The sequence below is a fragment of the Callospermophilus lateralis genome, chromosome 12 (assembly GCF_048772815.1).
Source record: "Callospermophilus lateralis isolate mCalLat2 chromosome 12, mCalLat2.hap1, whole genome shotgun sequence".
Taxonomy (NCBI): Eukaryota; Metazoa; Chordata; class Mammalia; order Rodentia; family Sciuridae; genus Callospermophilus; species Callospermophilus lateralis.
Window position 1 is genome coordinate 49,869,036 of NC_135316.1, and position 11,243 is coordinate 49,880,278.

Sequence of the window (11,243 nt, forward strand, 5' to 3'; positions counted from 1 at the left end):
TTTCTACTGATAAACTCAAGTGGATGAAAAAATTGCTTCTTATTGATGATAAAGGAAAGTAGCTTCTTGAGCTGGACTCTACCTTGGTGAAGATGGTATGAAAATTATTGAAACAACAGAAGATTTACATCATTACATAAACAATTGATAAAACAGTGGCAGGGTCAGAAAGGATTGTCTACAATTTTGAAAAAACTTTCCACCATGGGTAAAATGACACCAAACAATATCACAGGCAACAGAAAAATCACTCATAAAGAGAAGAGTCAACCTATGTGGAAAAATTCATTGTTTTCTTATTTTAAAAAAATTAATACCCAAGTTAACCTTTAGTAACCATCACCCTGAGCAGTAAGCAGCCATCATTACTAAGGCAAGACTCTCCACAAGTAAAGAAGATTAGTACACAGTGGCTTGGATAATTATTAACATTTTTTAGTAATAATGTTAGCATGTGCTTTACCACTAAGCTACATCCCCATCCCTCAGCATTCATGACTTTGAGGGGTACTATTTTAATATCTGTTTCTTGAAAGAAGACCACAAACATAAACATTTCTATCGTGAGCCATCCATGGGCTGTGTGTGTGAGCTATGGGCATTGGGAGCAATATGAGGGGACTGGTCTTGCTTTGCAGGCTGATTGGGCTGTGTGATGTAAGTGCACCTTTGCTCTGGCTCTGCCTGTGATCCCACACAGCACCTGAAATGGGTGTGACTTGCCAAGATGTCAATCAATCTGCTGACCACAAGATGTCACAAACCGAGACTCCACTTTTTGAAACCCCATCCTCTGCCTTATTTGGTGAAGAACATTACATCAAAGCTCTTTGTGTGTCTCCCCTATAAAATAGATTCTGGGTGCAAGCTCTCTCTTTCCTGTGCTGTTCAATGCTGTCCAGCGTGGAAGCTGACCCCTAAGGTCACAGAGCAGTCCCACCCTGGATCTGAGAGACTCACGTACATGTACTACAGGATTTCTTTGCGTTTTGTTAGTTCAGTGTTGCAGCCAGTTCTTTTGAACCCAGCTCATTAGGGAATGTTTCATCAGCTGCCTTTTCCCTAACTTAGAAAAGAAACAATATCATCAGTTTACATCAGTGTAGCTGTTCTATAATTTTTTTCATATTTTATTGGTGAATTATAATTATACATAATAGTAGGATTTGTTGTTTAACAATATTCTTTGGTCATTTTAATTCCCTAATATTTCCCATTTCTTTTCCCTCCTCCCTTCCCCTTGTCCTCTTACTCTACACTACTGATCTGCCTTCAACTTTTAAGAGATTTCTCCCACAAACTTTTATCCTCTTTTCCCCCTCCAGCTTCCAAACATGAGAGAAAATATATGACCTTGAATTTTCTGAGTTTGACTTATTTTGCTTGACATAATACCCTCAAGACCCATTTATACTTAAGCAAATGGCATAACTTAATTCTTCATGGTTGAACACAACTCCATTGTGTGGGTATATGTATCACATTTTCTTGATCTATTCATCTCTGGTTCCATAATTTGGCTGTTGTGAATTATGCTACTGTAAATATAGGTAAGTATATATGACTGGAGTAGGAGGCTAATTCTTGAGGAAAAATAGCAAGCAATGATATAAATGGATCATATGGTAATTCCATTTATAGTCTTTTGAAGAACTTCCATATTGATTTCCATAAGTGTCCTAACATAACAATCCCACCAACAGTGTAAGTACTTATATTCTTGATGGCTGCCGTTATAACTTTAGTAAGATAAAATCTCATTGTAGTTTTTATTTACATTTCCCTAATTACTAAAGATGTTGAATATTTGTCATATATTTTTGGCCATTTGTATTTGTTCTTTTGAGAAACGTCTTCAAGATTATTCACCCATTTACTGATTCGATTATTTGTTGTTTAGTTGAAAGTTTTTTGAATTTTTATATATTCTGGATATTAATCTGCTGTCAAAAGTGTAGCAAAGATTTTTTTCTTCCAAATGAAGTTGAGGATTTTTTCTAGTTCTATGAGAAATTTCAGTAATATTTTGATGGAGATTTCATTGAATCTGTATATAGCTTTTGGTAATATGGCTGTTTTAACAATACTAATTCTGTCTCTCCGTGAACATAGGAGGTGTTTCAACCTTCTAGTATCTTGTACAGATTCTTTCCTTCAGTGTTCTATAATTTTCATTGTAAAAGTCTTTCATTTATTTTATTAGACATAGTCCTAGGTATTTTTTTAAGTTTGTCATTAAATGGTTTCCAGATTTCTTTCTCAGCAGATTTGTTGTTGATACATAGGAAAGCTACTAATTTTTATATGTTGATTGTGTATGCTGAGGGCTGTTCTATATTTGTTCTAATACATTAGCCACTATCCACATATAGGTATTGAACAGTTGGAATTTTGCTTGTGAATCCAACATAATAAATATTAAAGAAAATTATTTTTTTTTAATATTAGTACCCATTAAGTTTATCATTGCAAATGATAACATGGCAAATGCAAATTTGCTCTTATCATTCATGCCTTTCCTTACCCTAGAGACAAATACATGGATCTATTCTTCCAAATTCTGGTATTATTAAAGTAAATGTTTGGAGGGACAAAGCAGAGCAAAAACTAGTTTGTTTGTCTGTTGATCTTCTACATTCAAAAAACAAATTTCACTGTGCACATTTAGATTGTGTTTTATTATTTTTCATGGTATTCTGTCAATTCTATAAAGGCATTTCTTCCCAGTGTCTGTCAGAAGTTACAAAATCTTAATATCCACTACTATTGTTAACTGAGTTGACTTGGTAGGCTTTCAAATTTATTCCATTGGGAAGAGGGGTAGGAATATCTAACAATTCTCTCAAGTTAATGTCACCATACAGACATCTCGACCGTAACTTCACAAATTGTTTAGTATGTTGTTATATTTTTTTTGCCAAATATTGCTAAAAGTAAAATTTCTAAGTGAAAATAGAAGATTAAAATGTCTTTAAAAGTAGAAGTGTCTAAACACTAAATGTAGATATATATAAATTTGGAGAAGTAACAGAAAAAAGAGCAGATGGTATGGTAGCAATAAAGAAACCACTTGTCTCAGAAGAAGACAACTTTTGCTAAGTATCACAAAGTAATGAAACCACAAAGTTTTTGTAATGACATTTATCCATCTCAGGAGAATATATCTTTAATTAAAGCTCAGATTCCATATAGTAATTATATTTTACATGTTAAGCTGATTTTTATTTTCTCTCTCTCAAGTGGATTTGATGTGAGTAGGCATGTGATACATGTTAGTGATATGCCCTTTTAATGACCAGCACAGATATATATATGTATTCACTCTCCTCAGTGCTTGTATTCTAATGATTTTCATTCTCAAGTTTATCTAACATTTATATATATGAACCATATATATAATATATATTGCAATCAGACAGGATTGTGAGCCTGCAAAATATTAATACTTACTAGTTTTACCCCTTAGCATGATAATATGTTATTTCAAAGCATCTTTCAGTGCTGCAGGATGAGTCAAGTAATGAGATCCAGGTTTTGTTTTTGTTTTTTGTTTTCCAGTTTAGATATCTAGTAATTTTCTTTTTGGGTCTAAAATCAAACATTCTTTATTACTGCCATGTACTACGTGACAAGCAACCTTCTCAACAGTATTACCAAGAGAAAATCCTCATGTTGTCCTATTTAGTTAAAATTTGCACCTTTAAGAAGTTTCAAGAAAGCTCTTCAGAGACCCATTTTTGTTTATAATTGGCACTAAACTCTCTTTAGCTCAGAGATTTCTAAAAATTTATTTTTCTTTTAAGTCATTATGACCCACACCTTCTAGTTAGAGCTACTGAAATTCTTTCTGCACTTGTGGAAACTTCAGAGGATCTTGAATTCTCCCATATGACCACAGCTTTTTGGCTACTTTGTATGTAGTTTCAAAAATAAAGGGTTGCTAAAATTTCTATTTGATCTCCTATGCAAAGGTCAGACCTTACTTTAACCAGAAGAAAGTGTAATAGCATCTTCGATGTCCTGAGGAAAAATAACTGTCAACCTTTTGTGTACCAGGAAAAAAAAATCTATAATTTAAGAAAGATGTGAAGTAGCTTTAGTTTAAGAAAAGCGAGTAGGCTTCCTAGTACCAAAAAACTCTACAGAGATTTTCAAGATGAAGTAATCCCAGAAGGAAACAAGTATCAAAAACAATAAATGAAGAACCTATGAATAAATTTCTTTTCAAAAGCCTATAAAAATAATAATATATTACTTAAGACTTTAAAAATAGTACTTAAAATTAATAGCACATTAATCAGAAGGAACAGGTCAGGATTTATTATTCATTTTAACCATTTTCTATATTTCTCTAATAAATGTTGGCAAATATGGCCTAACATCTGTTTTTGTGTGACCCAGGAACTAAACATGGTTTTATGATTTTACATGGTTAAACAGCAATCAAAACAAGAAAGCATTTCATGACTATGTTAACCAGCTTTCTGTCACTGTAACAAATACTTGAGATAACCAACTTATAGAAAGGGAAGGTTTACTATGACTCAGAGATTTGGAGGTTCAAGGACATGAATAATAATTGGTCCTGTTGCTTTAAAATGATAACAATAATGGCAAAATGTATAAATTACTCACCATGTATTAGATGTAATTCTAGAGAAACATTATTTATGTATAAATTTACATTTTACATCAGTGTGTTGGAAACAACCCATTTAAAAATAGTCATCGGATGATTGATGTTTCAAATATTAAAAATGCAAAACATTATATCCTTAAATATGCCTCTGAAATATCCATTTAAGAACTTGTATCTGCTAAAGATAATCATAATAATTTTTTAAAATAAATAGCAGCAGTGATGAAACCACTGAAACAGAAATTAAGAAAATTACCTCATTCACAATAGCCTCAAAAATAGATAAAATACTGGAAAATTAATCTAATAAAAGAGGTGAAAGACCTCTACAGTGAAAACTATAGAACACTAAAGAAATCAACTGAAGAAGACCTTAGAAGATGGAAAGATCTCCCATGTTCTTGTATAAGCAGAATCAAAGTTAAATGGCCATATTACCAGAAGTGTTATACAGATTTAATGCAATTCCTATTAAAACACCAACAAAATTCTTCATAGAAATAGAAAAAGAAATCATGAAATTCATTTGGAAAAATAAGAGATCCAGAATAGACAAAGCAATTCTCAGCAAGAACAGTGAAGCGAGAGGCATCATAATACCAGACCTCAAACTATACTACAGAGTCACAGTAACAAAAACAGCATGGAACTGAAACCAAAACAGACTTGTAGACCAATGGTACAAAAGAGAAGACACAAAGATAAACCTACATAAATACAGTTATCTCATACTAAATACATGTACCAAAAATATTCACAGGAGAAAACATAACCTCTTAATAAATGGTGCTGGGAAAACTATAAATCCATATGTAGTAAAATGAAATTAAACCCTCACCCTACACAATACTCAACTCAAAGTGTATCAAGAACTTAGACACTACAGAAGAGACCCTGTGCCTAATAAAAGAAAAAGAAGACCCAAATATTCACAATTTTAGCCTAGGAACTGACTTCCTTAACAAGACCCCTAAAGCACAAGAAGTAAAATCAAAAATCAATAAATGGGATAGATTCAAACTGAAATCCTTTTTCACAACAAAAGCAACAATCAACGTGAAGAGAGAGCTTACAGAATTGGAGAAAATCTTTACCACATACACCTCAGATAGAGCATTAATCTCTAAGATATATAAGGAATACAAAAACTTAACACCAAAACAAACAAACAAACAAACAAATAAATAGCCCAATCAATAAATGGTCTACTAAGGAACTGGACAGATATTTCACAGAATAAGAAATATAACCAATCAACAAATATATGAAAAAATGTTCCATATCTCTGGTAATTAGATAAATGCAAATCAAAACTGCTCTAAGGTTTCATCTCACCCCAGTCAGAGCTACAATGATCAAGAATGCAAACAACAGTAAATGTTGGCGGTGATGTGGGAAAATGGTACACTTATCCATTGCTTGTGGGACTGCAAATTGGAGCAACCATTACATTAAGCTGTATGGTGATTACTCAGAAAACTTGGAATGAAACCACCATTTGACCCAGCAATCCCATTCCTTGGTTTATATCTAAAAGACTTAAAATCAGCACACTACAGTGATGCAGCCACACCAATGTTTACAGCAGCTCAACTCACAATAGATAAACTAGATAACCAACCTAGGTATCCTTCAATAGATGAATGAAGAAAAAACTGTGGTAAATATATGGAATGGAATATTACTCAGCCTTAAAAAAGAATGAAATTATGGCATTTGCTAGTAAATAGATAGTGCTGGAGAATATCATGCTAAGTGAAATCAACCAATCCCATAAAATCAAAGGCCAGATGTTTTCTCTGATATGTGGATTGTAATTCACAATAAGGTGGGGGCTGCTATGGAAGAATAGAGGTATTTTGATTTAGACAGAGGAGAGTGAAGGGAAGGGAGATGTATGGGGATAGGAACAATAGTAGAATGAGTCAGACATTATTTTCCTATCTGTATATATGATTCCATAACTGATATGACTTTTTATATACCTTATTAAAGGCATGATGCAAAAAATTAAGCTAGACTTCATTAAAAATCACAAACTCTCACTCTTTGAAAAACATGCATAAAAAGGCTAAAAACTTAAAAATTTTTGCAGAAGATACTCAAAAGGTACAAAGAACTCCTAAAACTCAACAATAAAAAGAAAATAACATCCAAATACAAATGTATAAAAAATTATACATCCAAATACAAAATAAATGACCTAAATATATGACTTATCCAGATCACAAAAATTTGCTAAAATGGTCAGAAACGTTAATAAATTGAAACTGAGGAGATATCTGAATGGACACTTTAGTAAATAAGATATGCACAAGGCAATAAGCATGTGAAATGTCTAATATATACTCTGCCACTAAGGAACTGAAATTTTTTTAAAAAAATATATAGATAGCATTATACATGTAATAAAGTGACTAACTTCCAAAACACTGGCAACATCAAACTTTGGTAAGGATGTGGAACAACAGAAACTTCAACATATGCTGGTGAGAATGCAAAATGTGTCACTTTACAGCACCTTTTGGCAATTTCTTTAGAAACAAATCATACCTTTGCATATGTTCCAACAGTTGTGCTTTTTGGAATTTTCTCAAATAAGTTTAAATCCTGTGTCCATGTTAATGTTTTCACACAAATGAACATTACAGCTTTTGGGAACATACATAACTGACAAAATGTGGAAGCAATAAAGATGTCCTCCTTTAAGAAACAGAGCTTAGAGGGAAATTCATCATAATAAATGCATATTATACAAAGATAAATTTGAAATCAATAACCTTAGGAAACTATAGGAAGAAGACCAACTCAATCCTGAAATAAGAAAAAAAATAATGATAAAAATTATAGCAAATAACTGAAATTTTAAACAGCAAACACAATGGAGAAAATCAACAAAAGCAAAAGTTGGTTCTTCATTAAAAAAAACATTAAATTGATAATGTTTTAGTGAGGCTAATCAAGAAAGAAGAGAGAAGACATAAACTTCCAGAAATGTTGAAGGATTTATCACTGCTGATACCACCTACTTTAAAAGGATAATACGCTATTATAAGTACACTCTAAGATATGCAGAAGGCAATAAGTACACTATTAAGTTAACTATGCCCATAAGATATTGTATGAAACACATCAGTTTCTTTTTTTCTTTTTTCTTTATAAAGAAAGGTACATAATCTTTTTGAAATTCTAATTTATTACAAATTTACCCTTTCATGGGATCCTTGCTTCTTAAAGATAATTTAAAAACAACCAATATTTCAGGTGTTATGAATGCAGATGCCCAAAACTCTACAAAATATTGATATTGAATTTAACAATTTATAGGAAGATTTATATTCCCAGACCAAGTGGAATTGATTTTAGGTAATTAATGCTGGTTCAAAATGTGTCCATGTAAACCATCTCACAATTGATCCAAAGAAGATACTCTTAACCACCAAACTAATTAATGTAGAAATCATTTGACAAAATCCAACACCCATTTTCATCATGGTTAAAAGATGAAAACATGAAGAACTAGGAATAGAGTCCAATTTCTTCAACTTGAAAATTGTGCATCTAAAAAGTTCTATAGTTTATATCATACTAAACAGTGAGAAATTAGATGGATCTCTAAAAGCAAGAAAAGGTAAATTTGTCTTCTCCCACAACTCCTATTTATTGTCACACTGGGAGTCATGGCTAGTGAAATAAGAGTGAATGGAAATAAAAATGGGCACAGATTGAAAAGGAAGAAATCAAAGTGTCTATTTACAGATAGTATGTTTTCTCTATGCAGAAAATACTAAGCCATCAGCAAAAAGTTTATGAAATAGTAGCTACTCAAGTAAAGTGGCCAAAAGAAGATCAATAAATAAAATAAGTTCAATTATTTCCTATATACCAATAATAAATCATTCAACTTCAAATTCTAAAAATACCATTTACAATTACACAAAAATTAAATGGTTAAGTACAAATCTAATAATATATATAAAGGATCTATATGTGAAAAACTATTAAAAACTGATTAAAGAAATCCAAGTTCTTTATAAATGAAGATGTATCCATCTTCATGGGATTAGATGGCTAAGATGCTAGTAGATATTATTTCTTACCCGTCCTAATATAGTTTTAGTTTAATATCCATCAAAATTACAGGGAGATATTCTGTGGTAAATTATATGATTTTAAGTTCATATGGACTTGAAAAAGACCTAAAATAGCCAAAAAAAAAATGTTAAAGAATATGAAGTTTGCAGAATTCTCACATTCATATTTCAATGCTACTGATCCAGACAGTGTATTGTTATTGGTCAAAAAATACACATATTGGTGGTCTAGAAACTCAGAATTATAGTGAGCTGATCTTTGACAAAGGAACAAAGACATTTATTTTCCATGGTGATAGGATACTAATTTCAACAAATAGTGCAGGAAAAATTATACATCCAAATACAAAATAAATGACCTAAATATATGACTTATCCAGATCACAGAAGTTTACTAAAAATGGTCAGAAATGTTAATCAAAGTGAAAATATAAAACTTCTAGAAGAGGGGGCTGGTGTTGTAGCTCAGTGGTAGAGCACTATCTTAACAGTGTGAGGCCCTGGGTTCAATCCTCAGCACCACATAAAAATAAATAAAATAAAGAAATTGTGTCCAACTACACCTAAAAATAATAATAAATTAAAAAAACTTCTAGAAGAAATTTTATGTGACCTGAGGTTGAATATTAGATATAACACTAAAATCATAATACCCATGAGAAAAAGATAATCTATACTTTATTAAAATTAAGTATTTCTGCTCTACAAAATACACTGTAAGAATAAAAATGCAATGTGTACATTTAGTGAAAATATTTGCAAAATATACATCTAGTAGACGAGTTGTATCAAAAATATAAAATAACCCTTAAAACACAACATATAATAAAAAATAAACAGCAAATATTATACACAGATGCCACACTAAAGGATATACAGAGATAGCAAATATACATATGAAAATATTACCAAAATCATCTTGACACTAGAGAATACAAATTACAGTAAAAATAAGATGCTACTTTATATCTATTAGAATGATGAAGAAGTACAAAATTGAAAGTAACTGGGAAAGATGAAGAGCAATAAAATTTCTCATTCGTGGCTACTGAAAAAAATAAAGTATTACTGTCACTTTGGAAGAGAGCTTAGAAGTTTGGGGATGAAAGTTACTAACTATTAATCCTTATAGTATTAGCAAATATGAAAGTGCTCAAAAAATCTCATAATGATCAGGGTATGTTAAAATGATTCAGGAGGCAATAGAATAAACTCCCAGCATCCCAAGCTAGAGCAATTTAACCAACAAATTAATGAAAGTAATATTGTATTGTAATCCAATCTATTAAAAATCCATGAGACAGTATTTATAAATAAAAGTTTAGATAAAGAAGGAAATAGAGGAGAATAAATATTTTTTTGTGCAGAAGTATTCAAAATGATTGATGTTGATACTCTTTCCTCTATTAGGTTGAGTGTAATTCTTCACTCCTTAAGTGTGGATTATGCCCAAATAGTACATTATGGAAAACTGAAGGGTGAATTTTTGTTTTCAGAAAACCTTTTTCAAGTTTTTTTATTTACAATGTCAACTTATAAAAGCTCACTAAATTTAACTAAACAATAAACTAGGTAGAAATCGCTTTACAAAAGGAGTGAAAGTCCAAAATGCCACTTTCTTCAGAGAACCCACAGTTCAGTTTTATTCAGACTAAAGATATAAATAAATTTTGTCTCATACTATAAGAAATTCAGCCATGGTTTGCAGTCTGTATTCAAACTATACATGCAATAAGGAGAATATTATGCTAATACAATTGATTTGCTGCTGCATTTGTCTAATATTAACAATTATAAACAGAGCAGGTCAACTAGTATTTGGAACAGTCCTTACAGTGTTTCAGTGTCAGGTACAACTTTTCACTTCTTTTCACACCACTGGTTCTCTTTGGATACCTGGGCTTCCTCCTCTTCAGTAAAGTCATTTTTTATATTAAAGGTTTTTTGAATCCCCTCAGGAGTTTCCCCCTTGATTATATTGGCAATAGTCTTGCATGTAACATAAAGCAAAGCTTTGACATCTACTTTTAGGAATACTTGGTCCCAAACTGGCATATCATCTGTTCACTTGTTTTTGTCCTCATCATCCTCAGGAGGAGGAGGCTTGTCCTTGTGGTGTGTGCACCACTGAATGATCTTTTTGAATATTGCTGCATTAACATTTGGTAGAGGAACTGGGTCATTGTCCCCTTCATCATCCATTTCCAGATTTTCCAATACAGTCTTGATTGTTACAGATTGTCGGGCAATTTCTACATCAACTTCAAATATCTTCCCTTCAGAACTCTGCAACTTAATTGAAGCCATGGTGTTTGGTCTCAAGAAGAAGGCAGGAGGAGGGAGGCATTCACACAAGGAAGGAAAAAGGTGAAGGACAAGTCCAATGGCAGGTAACATTTTAGTAGAGAAATTTGATTGATACTTCCTTAGCTGGTGATCAAGGTTAACGTCAATAGTTATGTTGATGCTGTATACACATGATCTTCCTCTCCCAAACCCATTACCATGGC

The 11,243-nt window shown here is 31.9% G+C and overlaps 1 pseudogene; it reads right to left on the reverse strand.

The window, feature by feature from the left end:
* Positions 1-10,593: 10,593 nt before the first annotated feature.
* On the reverse strand, positions 10,594-11,040 carry LOC143411715 (S-phase kinase-associated protein 1 pseudogene; annotated as a pseudogene).
* Between the last annotated feature and the right edge of the window lie 203 nt (positions 11,041-11,243).